This window comes from Callospermophilus lateralis, unplaced genomic scaffold (genome assembly GCF_048772815.1).
Source record: "Callospermophilus lateralis isolate mCalLat2 unplaced genomic scaffold, mCalLat2.hap1 Scaffold_600, whole genome shotgun sequence".
In the NCBI taxonomy this organism is placed as follows: domain Eukaryota; kingdom Metazoa; phylum Chordata; class Mammalia; order Rodentia; family Sciuridae; genus Callospermophilus; species Callospermophilus lateralis.
Window position 1 is genome coordinate 136,677 of NW_027514585.1, and position 20,811 is coordinate 157,487.

Sequence of the window (20,811 nt, forward strand, 5' to 3'; positions counted from 1 at the left end):
TGAGGCTGAGGGACAATTAATACACATAGGAATCAAAGCAGCAAAGGGAGTGTTTGGAATTTCTCCCAATAAAATTATTACTCCATATACTATGAATCAAATTGATGAATTAGCTAATGAGTTAAATACTTGGAAAATATACATGTGTAAATCTAATGTTTCATTTGTTAACCACTTACCATCAAATCCTTTATTGTCCTTTTACTCATCGCATCCTATAATTTTTCCAAAAATGACAAGAAAACACCTATCATGAATGCTCCAAATATGTTCACTGATGGGTCAAATAATGGTACAGCAGCAATGGTTACACCTGATCAAACTTTTACATTTTTAGTACCCAAACGATCAGCTCAAAAGGTAGAGCTTAATGCAGTATTAAAAGCTTTTGTGATGTTTAAAGATTCTGTATTTAATTTATTTTCCCTTATTCAGAATATAGTTAATGCTATAGTATCCCTTGAAGATGCTGGTATGATTTCCCCTTCCTCTACTGTTTTCTCTTTGCTTTCCACTATACAAAGTTTAATTTGGGAAAGAAAAGATCCATTCTTTATAGGATATATCAGGACACATACAGGATTGCCTGGAGCCCTTAATTTGGGCAATGATTTAGCAGAGAAAACTACACATGACATACATTCATATTTTCTCAACACTAGAAGAAGCTATAAATTTTCATAAAAAGTTGCATGTCAATGCTAATTCTTTACAAAAGCATTTTAAAAAGACTAAGGATCTAGCTAGACAAATAATAAAATAATGTCAAAATTGTGTGACAATTTTACCACAAGTTAATCTTGGAGTCAATCCTAGAGGATTGATACCCAACCATGTTTGGCAGATGGACGTCACACACTTGCCAGAATTTGGAAAATTAAAATATTTGCATGTTACAGTTGATACTTCTTCTGGATTTTTGATGGGCTCCCTTCATGCCGGAGAAAAAACTAAAGATGTTATAGCTCATTGCTTACAAAATTTTGCCACTGTGCGCGTTCCTAAACAGTTAAAAACAGATAATGACCCTGGTTATACTTCTACCTCTTTTAAACAATTTTGCTCATCATTTGGCATTACTCATATAACAGGAATCCCATCCAATCCACAAGGACAAGGCATAGTTGAAAGAGCACATCAAACTATTAAAATGTACTTATTAAAGCAAAAAGACGGAATTGGAAAGGAGTATATATTCCCCAAAGATAAACTTAAAATAACCCTTTTTACTCTAAACTTTTTAAATTTGGATTCATCAGGACTTAGTGCTGCAGAAAGGCATATGTGTCCAAAAAATGTGCATAAGTCCAAGGTACTTTGGAAGGATATTCTAACAGGACATAGGAAAGGTCCTGACCCAGTAATTGTCTGGAGTCGGGGGTCTGTTTGTGTGTATCCTCAGGAAGAACAGCAGCCAATTTGGATTCCAGAGAGATTAACTAAAGTGATTTCTATACACAAAAAAGAAGATTATTTGGCTCAAATCCATAACTGCTGAAATACAAAACTCCAGTTTGGCTATCCTCACATCTGCGACACAACCAGGATGCTTTTTTCAATATCTATTTTATTATTGCCCCTTCCCACATCATGAAGTTTTATTTTTGTTTTTTGAGCTCATACAGACCTAGGTTAATGTTTTGCTGATCAGTTCTATTTTTTGATGATAGATTTTTTAAACATTCCAATGGTGATTTCACATGTAAAAAATTATAAGGCCTTTACTATTATCTTATGTGTTGTATGTATTATATTATGTGTGCACACTTGTGTTTTGTATTATATGTTTGAATGTACGTACGTCCATATATCATATATGATGAGCACTCATGAAAAAATGGATCCAAATATTCTTTTTTATTCACGTAATTTAAATAGTTTAATTAAAATTGGGTAAACAACTGTTGAGGATTGTTCTAAAATGTGAACAAAAAAAAAAAGGACGTTAACAGAACTGTTTGTTTACTTTCATCTTTCCCTTTCATTATATTTAATAATTCTCTTCAAGATAATGTAAATTGTTAAGAAATTTTTTTTTAGTGCCTTCTGGAATGATACATAATTTTTTCTTTAGCCGTTATTGCCAGAATTCCTATCTTCATCCCAGTGCCGGTGAAGACAAATATAAAACCAATCTACAGCTTCTGCAATAGCCATCACTGAACTGTTTGCAGAACATGCCTGGACTATGTATCACTTGTATGCATTGTGAACTCACTTGTATGCATTGTGAACTATCTGTTGGTGCAGCGACTTGTGGTAGTTTTGGGGTATTTATGCTGATGCTGTCATCAGTGGTACAATTTTTCCAAAAGGAGCCAAAAATTGGCTTGGTATATCTTCCCTAATCTCACTTGATAGAGTTCAGAAACCTTACAGAGGAAAGCGAAAGACTTCATCCACAATGACTGCTCTTTTGGCCATTTTGGTTTTGGATGCACACATGGGATCTTTCTTTACATCCATCAGGTGCTGAGAATCTAAACCATAGCCTCACACAGGGCCACAAGCCTGATTCAGACACATCCCTTTCCAAAGCAATTAAGCAAAGAGCCACAAGTGATGCCCATTCATTTCCATTTGAAAACTGTTTTCTTCAGGTTTCACAAAGGGGTGGCCTGAGGCAAAGAACTTTTTGACAGTCAGGGCAACAGAACAATAGGTAAGCAAAGGACCCAAAGCAGGATTTCTCCACTGAGACATTCCTGGTCACACTGATATCTGAGTTTTCTGAGATGCTCGCCATTCCCTTCAGCTATCCAGAACATGGCCATGTCACAGAGCTTGGAGGTGGTACATACCTTGGACACAAAATCATGAGCCTCTTCTGGAGAGCGGCCAGAATTCAGGAAGAAAACAGCAACTTAGGAAATTAGCAGGTGTTGCCCATTGATAAGGCACGCCACAGTCCATTCATAAATTGGGCAGAATGAATGCTGGGAAGCTTTCTACTAGATAGGATACATCCATTGTATCATTCTCTTTTCTTATGTCTACTACCGCAGACACAGTGGGATACACAGACATAGAATCACTCACCTTGTCAAACAACTTATTAAAAACTGTTCACTCCAAACCAAACCAACCACCTTTCCTACATATTCTCAGAACATGAGAAAATCAAAAAACACACACCCACACTTACTAAGGCACCGCCTTTCCCCAAATTGGTCTGTGACTATCTGGAGTGTCCTCTGACTGGTGGACCACACTATGTTCCCCTGAGATGGCCTGTCCTGTATTAGATTAGGTCTCCTTGGCTAACTCTGTGAAGTTGTCAGGAGCCAGCGGTGAGCTCCTATCTGCTTGCTCAGGAAAGGCCCCTCTTCAGAGCTTTCCTGGTATTTGGCCATTCTAAAATCAGTAGGTATCAAGAAAGAATGACTCTGTCCTTGGAAAATCCAAACAAGTGAGACCACTTAGACTGGGACTGGGACTGACTCTGGGTGCCTGGCTTCCTGGATACCAAGTTCAGAGAGTTTCATCACCAAGGAAGTGAGGTAACTCACTTCCTTCAGGATTGAAAATAGTTCACTACCTTGGCAACCACTTTGTCCTAACAGTTGATTCCAAGGGTCCCATGAGACGGAGGCTGCCCCTGCTTTCTGTGACACTTTCACAAATTTGAATGGTATATCAACCATAGGCACCCGGGAACAGCTCTCCACACAGGCGTGGTTTAGTCCATCTTCTCTACATTAAGAAGAGAGAGGCTGATTCAGACACATCCCTTTATCCTTACCAGGTTGTTTGCCATGGAAGATGACTTTTGCTCTCTCAGGTCTTTCATAGCTGCCTACAACTTATCCAAGGATCATTTCTGTATGGACATTCTAGGTTCTCAACAGGTGGAAGATCACCTACATTCCTGTATTGAAATACCAACTCTGTCCCTGCTCTTCTGTAAAGTTAGATTGAGGGAACAGTGCATGATTAGTGTTAATAACAGGTTCAGTTTGGGTGAGGAATCATTCTGAGGGTTAAATAATGGTATTGGGAACCTGCAATATTTACAAGAATATATAAGTGAAATATAAGTATAAAAACAGAAATATAGGTAAGATTTGAAGGCCAGAAGGAAATTGGGCACTTGATTGGGATGCTTAGCATTGAATTACATTCTGAACAGATGTCTCAGATAAATCGACACACAATGACATAGTACCAAGTACCATGGATGATTGAATGTCGAAGAGAACATCCAGTCAAAAAGGAATATTCGGTAGCATCAGGAGATAGTCAGTAGTTTTAGGAAGAAGAGTGAGTATAGGATTTGGAATAAAAGTTCTTTAGCAATAGGGTTTCGGTTAGAGAGTGAATGTAAATATCAGCAAATATGAAGATTCAGTCACAATGATTAAATTTGAAAAATATGTAGGAAAGCAGAAAATAATAGAGATATTACAAAATCAGGCAAAGTATAATGGGAGTGATAGGATTAGACATTTTGAACAAGGTTGAGTTTGAATATATAATCTTAGGAAGAAACAAATATGTAATCACCAATAGGATTGAAATTTGAGAGCATTGGGCAACCTGGACATTGATGATTTTAGTAATCCATGTTCACTTTCCATTTAGGGTTTGGTACAATCATAAGTGTGACATTTGCATTTAGTGTCCAGAATATTACTGTGAAAAAATGTATATGTAGATCAGGTGACATGAATATTTCTTTCACCATATCAGGGAGCAATATTTTGAAGACCTGTGAATTAGTATTGGGGGAACAAAGAGGTGTACCCTGTGTCTATGAATATAGAGATAATGAATGAATAGACCATATGCTGAATAAATAATATTACAGGTGCCACATTAAATAATGGATTGAATTGATAACTGAAAATATATAAGAATTCTTATATTAATATACAATCATTCATTACAACCAGTTATACATCTAATGGTAATATTAGGGTTATAGTTAATCATGAACTGTGTGTGAGTTTTGCTTCAGAATTGATTATGGAAATCGAAAATAATGTGTTTGGAAAGAAGTTTCATGAAAAGACCAGTCCAGTCAAGAAACCTGGAGAAATACATGTGTACTGAAGCAGGAAGTGATTGAAAGTGAACCAAATGCCTATAAATTTGCTAACTTGTGGATGAAATATATATACTATGATGTGCATTAACTGAAGAAATAGTAATGTACCAATGTTGAATAAAAATGAACGCCAAAATACACATCATGTCCCATAGGAATCTACTTGATTTGATGTTAAGCTGGGTAAGGTACAGTAGAAATATTAGGATTTGTGTGCACCATTCACTGAATTTAGTTTTCAGTAGTAGGAAACAAATATGTATTTCAGGTGGATGAATATTTGAATATTTCTGAGAATGATCTTGTGAAAAGTTGATTAGTAATCCACATACAAAAACATGAATGAATTTAGGGAGTATACAATAAGACGCATATATTTCATATTTTGAAAAATCTGGAGAATATATATTTCATCCAGAGCAATGCCTTGACAATACGTTCGCCCCAAGTAAGACACAATTAGAGGAAAAGAGTCAGAAAATCAGTGAATACATAACTGGAATGGAAAATGCTCAGGAGTTTACAACCTTGGAGGTGGTCGAGGAGTTTCCAAAAGTAAGGGACAAGGTAAAAACTACACAAACGTGGTGCTCTCCTGGCCTAAAGACTTTTTTCATTTCCATTTGAAAACAGTTTTCTTCAGGCTCCAAAAAGTTGTGGCCTGATGCAAAGACGTTCCTGACATTCAGAGCAACAGAACATTAGGTAAGGAAATGGTGCAAAGCAGGGTTTCTCCAGTGAGACTTTCCTGGTCACACTGATATCTGAGTTTTCTGAAATGCTCCCATTCCCTTCAGCTATCCAGTACATGGCCATGTGACAGAGCTTGGAGGTGGTACATATCTTGGACACAAAACCATGAGCTTATTCTGGAGAGTGGCCAGAATTCAGGAAGAAAACAGGAACTTAGTAAGATAGCGGATGTTGCACATCAATAAGCCTGCCACACTCTATTAATAAATGGGGAATGATGAATGCTGAAAATCTGTCTACTAGACAGGAAACATCCATTGATGCATTCTTTTGTCTAATGTCTACATCCACAGACACAATGTGATACACAAACACAGAAACACTCGCCTTGTCAAACGACATTCTTGAAAGAGTCCAGTCCATACCAAACAAACCGCCTTTCCTACCTATTCTCAGAACATGAGACAAAACCACAAACTCACACCCACACCCACAAAGGCACCTCCTTCCACCAAGTAGGTCTGTGACTATTCAGAGTGTCCTCTGACTGGTGGGCCATACTATCTTTCCCTGAAATTGCCTGTCCTCTCAAAGATCTGGTCCCTTGGCCAACTCTCTGAGGTTGTCAGTAGCCAGTGGTGAGTCACTACCTAGTTTTTAAGGACAGGCTCCTCTTCAGAGCTTTCCTGGCATTTGCCCATCCTCAAATCAGTAGGTACCAAGAATGACTGACCCTGTCCTTGGTAATTCCAAACAAGTGAGCACACTGAAACTGGGACTGGGACTGGGATTGGCTCTGGGTGCCTGGCTTCCTGGATCCCAAGTTCAGAGATTTCCATCAACAAGGAAGTGAGGTGATGTCATTTTCTTCTGGAACTGAATGAGGTCACTGCTTTGGTACCCATATGTCCTAACAGTTGCTTCCAAGAGTCCCATGAGATGGAGGCTGCCCCCACTTCCTGTGACAATTTCACAAGTTAGAATGGTATATCAACCATAGGCACCCTGGAACAGCTCTCCACACAGGCCTGGTTTGCTCCACCTTCTCCACATTGAGAAGAGAGTGGCTCATTCATACACACCCCTTCATCCTGATCAAGTTGATTTCCATGGATGATGAATTTTGTACTATCGGGTCCTCCATAGCCGCATACATCTTCTCCAGGGATTATTTCTGCATGGACCTTTGAGGAATATCCCCTACATTCCTGAATTGTAAGACTAACTCTGTCCCTGCTCTTCTGTAAAGCAAGATTGAGGAAACAGTGTATGGTTAGGATTAATAACATGTTCAATTTGCATTAGGAATCATTCTGCGAGATGAATAATGGTATTGGGAACCTGCGATATTTATAAGAATATAGAGGTGAAATATAAGTATGAAAACAGAAATCTAGGTAAGATTTGAAGCCCAGAAGGGCATTTGGCCCTTGATGGGGATACTTAGCTTTGAATTACGTTCTGCACAGATGTCTCTGATAAATCAACATATAATGGCATAGGACCATTTACCTTGGATGAATGAATGTATTAGAGAACATCCCGTCAAACAGAGATAGTGGGTAGGATTAGGAAGGTAGTCGCTAGATTTTGCAAGAAGAGTGAGTATAGGATTTGGACCAAAACTTTTTTAGCAAGAGGGTTTCAGGTAGAGAATTAGTGTAAATATCAGCACATGTGAAGAGTCAGTCACATTGATGAACTGGTGGAAAAATGTAGGAAAGCAGATATCAAAACAGACATTAGGAAATCAGGCAAAGTATAAAGTGAGTGATAGGTTTGGACATTTTCAATAGGCTTTATTGAATACATAATCTTAAGAAGAAACAAATATGTAGTCACCAATAGAATTGACATTTGAGAACATTAGGCAACCTGAACGTGGATGTTTTTTAGTACTCCATGCTCACATTCCAATTAGGTTTTCGTACAAGCATAAGTGTGACCTTTGTTTTTTGTCTCTAGAATATTACTGTGATAAAATATATATGTAGATTAGGTGACATGAGTTTTTCTTCCACATTTCTGGGAGCAATTTTTTGAAGACGTATAAATTAGTATTGGGGTTATGAATAGTTTTACCCTGTGTCTACGAATATAGAAATAATGCATGAATAGACCATACTGTTAATAAATAATATAACTGATTCCAACTTTAAATAATGTATTGAATTGATATCTGAAAATATACAGGAAATCTTATATTGATATACATGCATTCATTCAAACGAGTTATACATCTAATGGTAATATTAGGGTTCTTGTTTATCAAAAAGAGTGTGTGAGTTTTGCTATTATGGATATAGGGACACGCGAGCCAGATGCATGTTGGGTAGCCTAGATTACTATGTTTACCCGGCAGACTATCAAAGCCAGAAACAGCCACGGCTCTGTGAGGGAAAATCCTACTTCTTCTGTAAGTCATGGTGATAAGAGCATATAGGAGCTTCCTGGTGAAACCCAAACTCCTCATCAAATTCAGTACACAGCATTTGCCATGTTACCAATTAGACAACCACAACCGATGGCCCCAAGAGGGATCTCTAGATCTTCAAATTCTGCGTGACCTATTTAACTTTGGCAAGTGCTCAAAAGGGTGGAAGCAAATTCCCCTATGTGGAGGCCTTTTCCCTCCTTCGCTCACATCCTCAACTATGCTTCTCCAATAGATCCTCACCCTCTGCCTTCTGCTCCAGATGCTCTGCTGTCAATTCCACCTCAGGAACCTGATTTCTCCCTTCCAATTACTAGATCAAATACCCAAACCTCCGCCGTTTCTCAGACCATTGCCCCCTTGCAGAGGTAGCAGGTAATGAGGTACCCTTCCACCCACTCACTCCTCTCTTCTCCTGTCAGTGCCCGCACCGGGTCCCACCAGGTACTCTTACCAGCTAACCCAAAGCTCAAACAGGCTGAGGAGAGCCCTCAGACCCCTATCCAAGATGTAATGGAAATGGGCTTTAACGTTGCTTTGTAAAAACTGAAAAGAGGTTACTTAAAATTAAAGTCCCTCACAGGCTTTTTGGGATACTCAATCCCATCTTCCCCTCTGCTCTACCTGTTCTACTGCTAAAGTTTCTCCTTCCTCATTCTCAGATCCACAGAGCTGCTCTCACCCCCCGCCTTACACGTCTTCCCCCTCTGTACCAGGACCACAGAAAATTCTTAACTGACCTTCTCCAGAAGTCTTCACCATGCCTGACTTTAGGACTTTCAGCAAAAGAGTCCCTAAAAAAAGTTCAATGTAGATAAACTTCCTCTTTTCTTGTTGCCCTATTCTACTTGCCACTGGCTGGAAAAATCAGCACTCCTAAGCTAGACACTTCCATACTAGTTTTTCACAAAATATATGAACAAGGCCTCTGGCCTTGAGCTGGGGCTTCACAGAGATGGTTACATTTCTAAGATAAAGAAGTTACCAAGTGGGCTCCATTTTAACAGCTGGCAGGGAAAAAAAAGAGAAGACAAAAGCCCCCCCCCCTCCCAGGTGTCATTAAAAAGTTAACTTGCCCAGAACAGAGGAAATAAACAGAAACAAAAACTGCTTTTTTGAACTTCTGCAGACTCTGAACTTCTGAGCTCCTTCCCTTACATGTTGGGTACAAAATTCTGAAACTAACTAAACTTGGGGTTCAGGGGATTAATTGATGACAACAGAAGCAATGCCCTCTAAATCTGTTTGCAACCAAATAGGACTGATTCCCTAGCTTCAGTGGTATATCAGGTTTCTTGCCAAGTCCGTCCCTACAACAGTATAATTCTATATACTTAAACATTGTTTATGTTTTCATAAAATGGTCAACAGATGTGATTAATTATGTAATGGTGCAGATGTTTCCCAGAGTGCTCTATCATGATGCAGGTTCAGTTAAAGATCAAATAGGGCGGGCATACAACACAGTTCCGCAGGGAACCTGTATCCATCACTTTAGTCATCCTATTAGGAATAGGAGTTGCTGCAGGGGTGGGCACAGGAACCACTGCCCTAGTCCATGGGACACAACAAATCACCCAATTAGAAGCAGCAATAGACCAAAACTTAAAGATATTAAAAACCTCCATCACAGCTTTACAGGAATCTTTAACCTCTCTCTCTGAAGCAGTTTTACAGAACAGGCGAGGGTTGGACCTCCTCTTCATGAGAGAAGGGGCCTTTGTGCTGCATTGAGGAAAGAATGTTGTTTTTATGCCAACAATACTGGAGTTGTAAAAGAATCTATGAATAAATTAAGAAAACGCCTTGAAGAGTATCAACGAGAGACAGAGGCCTAAAAAGGGTTGTTTGAGTCTTGGTTCACACAGTCCCTGTGGTTAATTATGCTTTAATCAGCCTTGTCCCGTCCATTAATAATCCTAATATTATTGCTAACTGTAGGGCCCTGTTAGCTCAATCGTGTAGTTTCCTTTCTCCAAGCTCAAATTGGACAAGTTAAACTTATGGAAATCAGACAACAATATACCCCACTAGCAGACATAAAATATGACACCCCCAATGATCGCCTTTGTGATTAAAAAAGAAAAAGAAAAAGAAGTGGGGAATGAAGTGTTAATAAAATAGGTACTTGTCACTTCCTGTTTCTCTGTATGCTTAACAAAACACTGTTGAAATCTTGAGAACTGTTTGCTAATCATGCTCTCAGAATGTGCTGTCCCCAACTGCCAAAATGCAGAATGTACTCCCTCACACATTTACACGCAAACCGCCCACTTGCCCTGACCCATCAGTAAACTTCACTCCCTGCCCTCTCCAAGGAAAATATATAAGCTCGGCTTAAGCTTTTCTCAGGGCCCTCAGCTAAATTCAAGTGAGCTCTGAGCCCCAGCATGCTGGACCCCCAATAATCCCTTTGCTGTTGCATGAGACAGTCTCTTGGTGGTCTCTTCCTCCGATGCTCACCAGACCTTTACATTGGTACAATCATAAGTGTGATATTTGCTTTTAGTGTACACAATATTAATGTGAAAAAATGTATATGTAGGTCAGGTGACATGAGTATTTCTTCCACCATTTCTGGGAATAATATTTTGAAGACGTATAAAATAGTATTGGGGGTATAAAGAGCTCTACGATGTGTCTGTGCTTAGAGATAATGCATGAATAGACAATACAGTGTATAAAAAATATAACTGGTTCCACTTTAAATAATTGATTGAATTGATATCTGAAAATATATAAGAAATCATATATTGATATACAATCATTCATTCCAACCAGTTATACATCTACTGGTAATATTAGGGTTATGGTTCATCAAGTAGGGTGTGTGAAATTTGCTTCAAAAGTAATTATGGAAATCGAAGATAATGTGTTTGGAAAGAAGTCTCATGAAAATACCAGTCAAGAAACATGGAGGAATATATCTGTTCTGAAGTAGAAATTGATTGAAAGTGAAACAAATGCCTATAAATGTGCGAACTTGTAGATGAAATATATATATATATATCTCCAATGATGTGAATAAACTACAGAAATCGTAATGTACCAGTGTTGAAAAAAAATGAACTTCAAAATACACATCATGTCCAATAGGAGTCTAATCACATTGATGTTAAACTGGGTCAGTTACCTTAGAAATATTAGGATTTGTATACACAATTCACTGAAGGTAGTTTTTAGTAGTAGGAAACAAATGTGTATTTCAGGTGGATGAATATTTCTGAGAATAATCTTGTGAAAAGATGATTATAAATCCACATATAGAAACAGGAGTGAATTTAGGAAATGTATAATATGACACAGATATTTCATATTTTGAAAAATCTAGAGAGTATATATATATATATATATATATATATATATATATATATATATATATATATATACACACACACACACACACACAAACACACACACAGATAATAAAAAGTACCACTATATGCAATTGAAATTCACCATGAAATATATATCATCCACACATCAAGAATATTCATTTTACTGAACATGGATTTATGTATAATCTTGTTCAGCTAGGAAGCTCACCCATAGGTTGAATTTTCAGTTCCAACATCGTTTAGGAGGAGTGATCTCTTCTCACAATTTGTATCTGCCATGTCTGCGACCACACAATAATGTACATGTGGTACCTGGTAGAATTTTACATGTGCTTATAAAAATACATATGCTGAATTGGCTACAGAGAAAGAAAGAATGAATTCACATATTTGTTAACTTTAAAAACACATTAAGAACTATTTTAACAAAAAATTGACTAGATTCATAACTCCTACACTATATAATGCAAAAGGCAAGTGCAACTATAAACCATGCCTCTTCTGAACTGCTTGTATTTCAATTCTGTTTGAGTTATTTTTCTCCATCATATTAGGATTAGTAGTAACAGTCTAGTAGGGTATGGGGTAGTGTCAAGGATTCATTATTTCGAATGGAAAATTGGAAAATGAATCCAATGTGTATGCAAATATGTGCTACACAAAAATCCTCCCAGTCTCATCCAGAACAATTCCTTGACATTACTTTCGCCCCAAGTAAGACACAATTAGAGGAGAAGGTTTATAAAATATGTGAATACATATCTGGAATGGCAATTGCTCAGGAGCTCACAACTTTGGAGGTGGTAGAGGAGTTTCTAAAAGTAAGGGACAGGGTAAAACTCCACAATCATGGAGCTCTGCTGGCCTAAAGACTTCTTGAGAAACTGCCACTGAGGTTGGGCACTTGAAATATATGATGTTGTCAGGAGCTGTATCTTCTTTGTATTGAGACCATCAAAGCTGGGTCTGCATCTATGTGACCTGGAGGACATGGTCTCTTATATTCCAATGAACATTAGGCAGCAGTGATGAATTCTCTATTTGTAGGTAAAATTTGGGCACTAGGGGCTAAGTGTCTCCCCGTGTGGACTATGAAGCTATTTGGTCATCCACCAATTGTCGTGGTGTTTCTTGCTACTGCACTGTTAGTTTGGTATTTGTTTCATGGAATACAAAAAATTTAACAGGGACACAGTGCTGGAGGGATTCCTGTCATGTGTGGTGGTTCATGGTCTGCAGGAGAATGCACCAACCAGGCTTCTATCCCACATAGCTTGCTCCCTAGACCATAGCAACCTGATTCTGAACATTGCAATGAAACTTCTCCATATAACAAGATTCCTTTAAATACAAGGGTGTGCAGGAAGCACCATGTCAGTCAAAAGCCATTTGGAATCCAATGGCACAACCACATGGCCTCACCACAGATGTTTTATCACACACCTGCATACCACTTCTCTAGGACCACTAATCAAAAGGCTCAAACTAACTGACATCTCTGTTCTACACCATTTGCATGAAACCCAGTCAATCAAGGCACTGTCTGTTACACTCATGATCAGCAACAGGACATCCAAGGTTCTCCAGTGAAACCTGGTCATGGAAATTTCAAAAATGGCATGATATTGATGTAGGCATTTTTCAAGGATTAATTTGGAGGCACTGTGGGTTTCAATTCATTCAGGATCCATTAAATGTTGAGGAAGATCATTTCAATGAAAGCTCTGGAGAATTGTCACAGGCAAGGCATCCCAAAGAGTGGCCAAAAGGTTACATGAAGCCAGGACCATAGAGGTCTACAATGTGAGGTCCATGTGTGTTTTGACTCTCAACTATGGCTGCCAAGTCTTTCAAATCATATGATATCATGGCTGAGATTCCCGGTGCTCTGTGGAAAGCAAAAATGGGCCTAGATCTCAGATTCCAAGGGCGACTCTCATCCGTGTCCTCCTAAAATTCCAACACAATTCATGGCAATAGTTCTCTGAGGACAATTCTACAACACAGTCTCTTAGGGGAATTACACCAGAGTTTAAATCCAGGTGGACCCAGTCATCTCTTCCAACCGCAACACAAATGACCACAATTAAAACCCAAACACTCCCACATAGCCCTCATATCCTTCCATAGAGACACTCATCATAACCTCTGGCTGGAGGTTTCCATGAGGGGCACATCCAATGACAGTGTCCAAAATAAGCTCCCTTGTTCCTCATTTGCCTAACATCATTGTGGCCAGGACACCTTTCCTGTGAACCAGGAGTGGTCAAATAGGCCTGACTTTAATACTGCTCTGCTTCTACAATTTGACTCCTACTGACTGTCATGTATAGATTCTTTATGTGATTTGGAGTCATGAGGAAATCCCAGCACCTCTGAAGGCTTTGAATAACTCATTTGACACAAAGGATCCCTATTTTCACTTGATGGAGGTCAGGAACCTCACAGAGGAAGGCAAGACTTCATCCACAATGAATGATCTTTTTGCCATTTTGGTTTTGGATGCACATATGTTATCTTTCTTTAGATCAATCTGGTGGTGAGAATCTAAACCACAACCTCACAAAGGGCCAAGATGCTGATTCAGACACATCCCTTTCCAAAGCAATTAAGCAAAGAGCCACAGGTGATGCCCATTCATTTTCACTGAAAAACTGTTTTCTTCAGGCTTCACATAGTGTGGCCTGAGGCAAAGACCTTCCTGGCATTCAGGGCAACACAACAATAGGTAAGCAAAAGGCCCAAAGCAGGGTTTCTCCACTGAGACTTTCCTGGTCACACTGATATCTGATTTTTCTGAGATGCTCCCATTACCTTCAGGTATTCAGTACATGGCCATTTCATAGACCTTGGAGGTGGTTCATATATTGGACACAAAACCATGAGCCTATCCTGGAGAGTACCAGAATTCAGGAAGAAAACTGGAACTTAGGAAGACAGTAGTTGTTGCCCATCTATAAGGCAAGCTGCAGTCCATTCATAAATTGGGCAGGATGAATGCTGGGAGCTTTCTACTAGACATGACAAATCCATTGATGCATTCTCTAATGTCTACAACCACGGACACAGTGGGATACACAGACATAGAAACACTCGCCTTGTCAAAGGACATACAAGAAACAGTCCAATCCAAACCAAACAAATCAACTTTCGACCTATTCTCAGAACATGAGATCAAACCACATAATCACATGCACACCCCAAAAGGCACCTCCTTCCTGCAAGGAGGTCTGTGACTATATGGAGTGTCCTCTGACTTGTGGGCCATAATATGTTCCCCCGAAATGGCCTGTACTGTCTCAGATCTTGTCTCCTTGTCCAACTCTGTGAAATTGTCAGGACCCAGGGGTGAACAACTACCTGCTTTCCCAGGAAAGGCCCCTCTTCAGAGCTTTTCTTGCATTTGGACATCCTCAAATCAGCAGGTACCAAGAAATCCTGACCCTGTCCTTGGTAAATCAAAACAAGTGAGCCCACTGGGAATGGGACTGGGACTGGCTCTGGGTGCCTGGCTTCCTGGATCCCAAGTTCAGAGAGCTCCATCACCAAGGAAGTTAGGTAGGTCAATTCTTTCAGGAACTGAATGAGTTCACTGCCTTGACAACCACTTTGTCCTAACAGTTGCTTCCAAGGGTCCCATGAGATAGAGGCTGCCACTACTTCCTGCGACACTTTCACAAGTTAGAATTGTATATCAACCATAGGCACCTGGAAACAGCTCTCCACACAAGCCTGGTTTGGTCCATCTTCTCTACATTAAGAAGAGAGATCCTGATTCAATCACATTCCTTCATCCTGACCAGGGTGTTTGCCATCAAGAGGATTTTGCTCTCTTAGGTCCTTCACAGCTGCCTACATCTTATCCGGGGATAATTTCTGCATGTACCATTGAGGTTCTCAGCAGGTGGAATATTCCCTATATTCCTGTATTGTAAGACCAACTCTGTCCCTGCTCTTCTGTAACGTTAGATTGAGGGAACAGTGTATGGTTAGGGTTAATAACAGGTTCGATTTTTGTTAGGAATCATTCTGCGAGATGAATAATGGTATTGGGAACCTGCGATATTTACAACAATATTCAGGTGAAATAAAAGTTTGAAAACAGAAATCTAGGTAAGATTTGAAGCCCAGTAAGGCATTAGGCCCTTGAGTGGAATACTTAGCTTTTAATTATATTCTGCACAGATGTCTTAGATAAATCGAGATACAATGGCATAGGACCTTTTACCTTGAATGACTGAATGTCAAAGAGAACATCCAGTCAAAAAGAGAGAATTGGTAGGATTAGGAAGATAGTCAGCATGTTTAGAAAGAAGAGTGAGTATAGGAGTGGGACCAAAAGTTCTTTAGCAATAGGGTTTCTGGTAGAGAGTGAATGTAAATGTCAGTCCATGTGAAGAGTCAGTCAAAATAATGAACTGGAATAATATGTAGGGAAGAAGATATCAATAGAGACATTAGGAAATCATGCAAAGTATAAAGAGAGTGATAGGATTAGACATTTTCAGCAGGCTTGAGGTTGAATATATAGTCTTAGGAAGAAACAAATATGTAGTCACCAATAGGATTGACATTTGAGAGCATTAGGCAACCTGGACATGGATGTTTTTAGTAATCCCTGCTCACTTTCCATTTAGGCTTTGGTACAATCATAATTGTGACCTCTGCTTTTTCTGTCCAGAATATTACTGTGATAAAATGCATATGTAGATCAGGTGTCATGAGTATTTCTTCCACCATTTCAGGGAGCAACATTTTGAAGACGAATAAATTAGCATTGCAGTTACAAATAGATGTACCCTGTGTCTATGAGTATAGAGACAATGCATGAATAGACCATACTGTTAATAAGTAATATAACTGGTTCCAACTTTAAATAATGGATTGAATTGATATTTGAAAATATACAGGAAATCATATATTGATATACAATCATTCATTCCAACCAGTTATACATCTAATGGTAATATTAGGGTTATGGTTTATTATGAAAAGTGTGAGAGTTTTGCTTCAAAATGATTATGGAAATCGAAAATAATGTGTTTGGAAAGAAGTCTCATGAAAAGACCATTCAAGAAACCTGGAGAAATATATGGGTTCTGAAGCAGGAAATGATTGAAAGTGAATCAAATGCTATAAATTTGTGAACTTATTGATGGAATAAATATCCTATGATGTTCATAAACTGAAGAAATAGTAACTTACCAGTGTTGAATAAAATGAACTTCAAAATACACATCCTGTCCCATAGGAATCTACTTGCATTGATGTTAAACTGGGTCACTTACTGTAGAAATGTTAGGATTGTATCCACCATTCACTGAAGTTTTTTTTCAGTACTAGAAACAAATATGTAGTTCAGGTGGATGAATACTTCTGAGAATAATCTTCTGAAAAGTTGATTATAAATCCACATACATGAACATGAATGAATTTACGTAGTGTATATAAGACACATATATTTCGTATTTTGAAAAAAATTGGAGAGTATATATATATATATATATATATATATATATATATATATATACACACACACACAAAATACACACAAAAAATTAAAAGTAGCAATATATATGCCAATTGAAATTCATCATAAATTATATATCAACCACAGGTGCAAAAATATTTATTTTACTGAATATGGATTTATGTATAATGTTGTTCTACTAGGAGGCTCACCCATAGTTTGAACTTTCAGTTCCAACAGCGTTTAGGAGGTGTGATCTCTTCTCACAATTTGTATCTGCCAAGTCAGCTCACCTCACAAGAATATACGTGTGATACCAGGTAGGATTCTATATGTGCATATAAAAATACATGTGCTGAATAGGCTACAGAGAAAGGGAGACAGGTATTCACATATTTGTTAACTTTAAAAACACATGGACAATTATTTAATTTAAAAATTAACTAGATTTATAATACCTACCCTATATCATGCAAATGAGGCAAGTCCAACTATACACCTTGCCTCCTCTGAACTGCTTGCATTTCTATTCTGTTTGGGTTATTTTTCTCCATCATATTTGAATAAGGAGTCATAGTCTAGTAGGGTATGCTTTAGTGTCAGGTGTCCCGGCCAGCAGGACACATCAACTTCGGCGTCGAACCTAGTTGGGGAGGAATGAAGGGACAAGAGACATGAGAGATGATAGCAAGAGAGGAGTTCTGATCATGCTGCAAAATTTTATTGTTTTCACAGGGTATTTATATGCTGCGAATGGGAAAGCTCCCTTATCAGCAGTTGCTGGATGTCTTCACAGGGTGAGATAATCTCAGGATATTTCAGAAAGTCAGATGGCCGCAGGATGCCTCAGGGAGATAGATTGCTGCGGGATGTCTCCGAGGCAGGATGTCTCCCAGGGCGCTGTTTCATGTAAGTGTCAGGCTATTCTTCAAAGGAGAACTTCCTTCTAGCTCCTGACCTCTCCCCCTTTCTTATATAAAATATTTGACCATACATTATTGCCTATGTTTTTAGGGGGTGATAGAGGCTCTGTTCCTCTAGGAGGCCTTAGAATATCTCGTGATCCAAGCGAGCGCCTTCACTAGGAGATTTTGTGGTGGCCTTTGCATGTTTTTGGAGCAGATGGCTTTGAGGGGGAACATGCCAACCGCCATGCACCAGAGCGTGTCACTCAGAGGTCTTGTGTTTCGGGATCCGTGGATCCATCCTCCTGCAGTCCTTTCTGCACCCTCCGTTATTATGGGCTAACGTCCTCACTCCATGGGTGCGTCCTCCTGCAAGCAGAGGGGCCCATGGAGGAGCAAAACCTTATGGCAAGGACAGAAGACGGTTGTTCAGAGCTGTTACTCATACTTTTATATAAGAAAGAGAGATCTTGAGGATGTAAACTTAAGAAATAAGCCTGTGAGAAGGGTAGAACATCCTTTTAAATGTTGACAGTACAGTCGTCCATCTCCAGATGATGATAGTGGACCTCAATTGTACCAGCCTGTTTATAATGCAAGGTCCTATGGACACCATTAAAAATAAACCCAACAAAGGACCTAATGGGGGAAGAAGGTAGGGTAGAAATCCATTAAGCCCACTACAGAGGGGATTTTTAAATAGTTCCCTTTGTCTCTATTTTAGTGCATACTATGCCTGATTTATTTGCATAAAAGCAGCATCGTTCCCCTAAGGCCAAGCAAATGGCTCCATGGTTAGCAGTCAGCAAATCTAAGCCTCATCTGTTTTGAATGAACACTTCTGCCAGGGTGTCTATTTGGTCCTGCTAATCTTGTACATCTTGTACATCATTTATAAGTTGTTGATACGGGTGATGGTAAGAGTGTTTAGCTGTGCCTAAGCCAGTGTACCTGTGCCCACAGCAGCTGTTATTCCAGGGCTGGCAATGAGTGGTAAGGCCTGTATTCCCGGCCATTGTCTTTTGATTAAGGTGTCTAGGCTAGGAATGGCTAGAGGTTCGTCTCATGGGACAATAGTCATATCAGGGAGTAATAAGGTAAGAAAACAGCCACCAGTCCAATTCGCTGGAAGCGTGGGAAAGACCTATTTTCCTCCACACATAAAAACTGTGCCATTGTGGTTACAAGGAGATGGGGTGGATGAGGAAAAGTTTTGTACTGTTGAGCAATTTTCAAAGGAAGAAACTCCAACATCAATATCATAGGTATTATACTGCATCGCGCCTAAAAGACATAATGTAAAAGTGCCTCTAAGCTGTAATTTAAAAGGAAATCCAGGATGGCATGTATTATCATTGTCTATGATAGAATAAATAGGAACTGCCATAGGCATGATTGCCCCTGTTGTCATGCAGAGCCAGCAATCACAAGCAAGGTTGGGTTTGGAATTATTAAGCAAGGAGAAGGTAGTTTCCAACATTTCTAATGTATTGGTATCTAAACCTGGGAGCTGGGATTTAGGCTACATTAAGGGATGATATGTGAGCTCAGGGATTTGGGGTTGCAAAAGTTTGATTATCTGAGGATGCTTGACAGCATTAGTGGGTCCTCCACCATCAGAGACCCCTGTAGGGGCCTTAATGGGCCAGAAGGAGGGTTTACTGATAGTGCCTTGGCACCCAGCTGACTGTAGCTTGGTGTATTTGTGTTCTCCTCCCCGGTCAAAGAGAACGGGGGTATAATAAATAGTGGTCCCCCCTGCTGCATGAGTTTTAGTTAGAGAGGCTTCAAAAAATTGTTCTCCCTGCTTGTTAACACAAATTTAGGGTGACACATAACAAGAGCCATGCATCACCTGGGTATGTGAACAGGTTGCAGAACAATTTTGGAGAGCTCTACTTGTACTATGGAGAATAATCTTTGGCTTGTTAACACATACCCATTTAGGCTGATGAACTCCTCCGAGTTTATGGTCAATCTCAGAACAGAGGTAAGCCACTTTAGTCACGCAGTCAGCAGTCTGGGTCCATCTAGTTGGAGCCTGAGTCCAAGATCCTCCCTTGCATTCGCAGGGGGGGGGGCATAAGGTACTCCATGATATTGGAAGGTGTAGGGCTAAGGCCTGCGTGTACAAATCTGTTCAGCAGAAGTGCCTTAAGCAGGATGCTCACACAGATTGTTGGCTGAATCCGAAAAAGACGAAATTTTGTCATCAAGGAGAGGACCTCTGTCCCTATGTTGAGGTAAGTCATTATGCTGTTTAACCAGGCGTTCTGGTAACCATTTTGGGGCTGCTTGCTCTTGGTCCAAAACACAAGCTGAGCCTCGTCCCCAGATGAGGACAGGATCTGGGCCTTTCCATGAATTTGTAAGAGCATCTGGCCAAATAACAGGTGGGCGAACAGAATTGGATGAGGGATGCCAGTGTCTGTCTGCAGCCGAATGGCCTTCACTGTCTAGGGTTAGAAAAAAAAAAGGGCAAATAATGCATGGTTAAGGCGATGCCTGGGAGTGGTAAATTCAAAGGCGGATACCTTAAAGTGGGTTAGCCAAGTCTTTAAGGTAAGGTGCGCACCTTCCACAATGCCTTGGCTCTGAGGTTTGTATGGAATTCCAGTAGTATGACAAATTTGCAAGGTAGCACAAAACTGTTTAAACGTGGCACTGGTATATGCAGAACAATTATCTGTTTTAATATGTATTGGTTTACCCATTACGGAAAAGCCTGAAACAAGATGAGAAAGGATATCTTTGGTAGCCTCTCCAGAATGTGGTGATGCAAAAATAAAGTCGCTGAAGGTATCTATAGAAACGTGTATATATTTGGTTTTTCCAAATTCAGGAAAATGAGTAACATCCATTTGCCAAACCTGATTGGGCAGTAATCCTCGGGGGTTAACTCCCAAGTGTTGAATGGGGAGGGA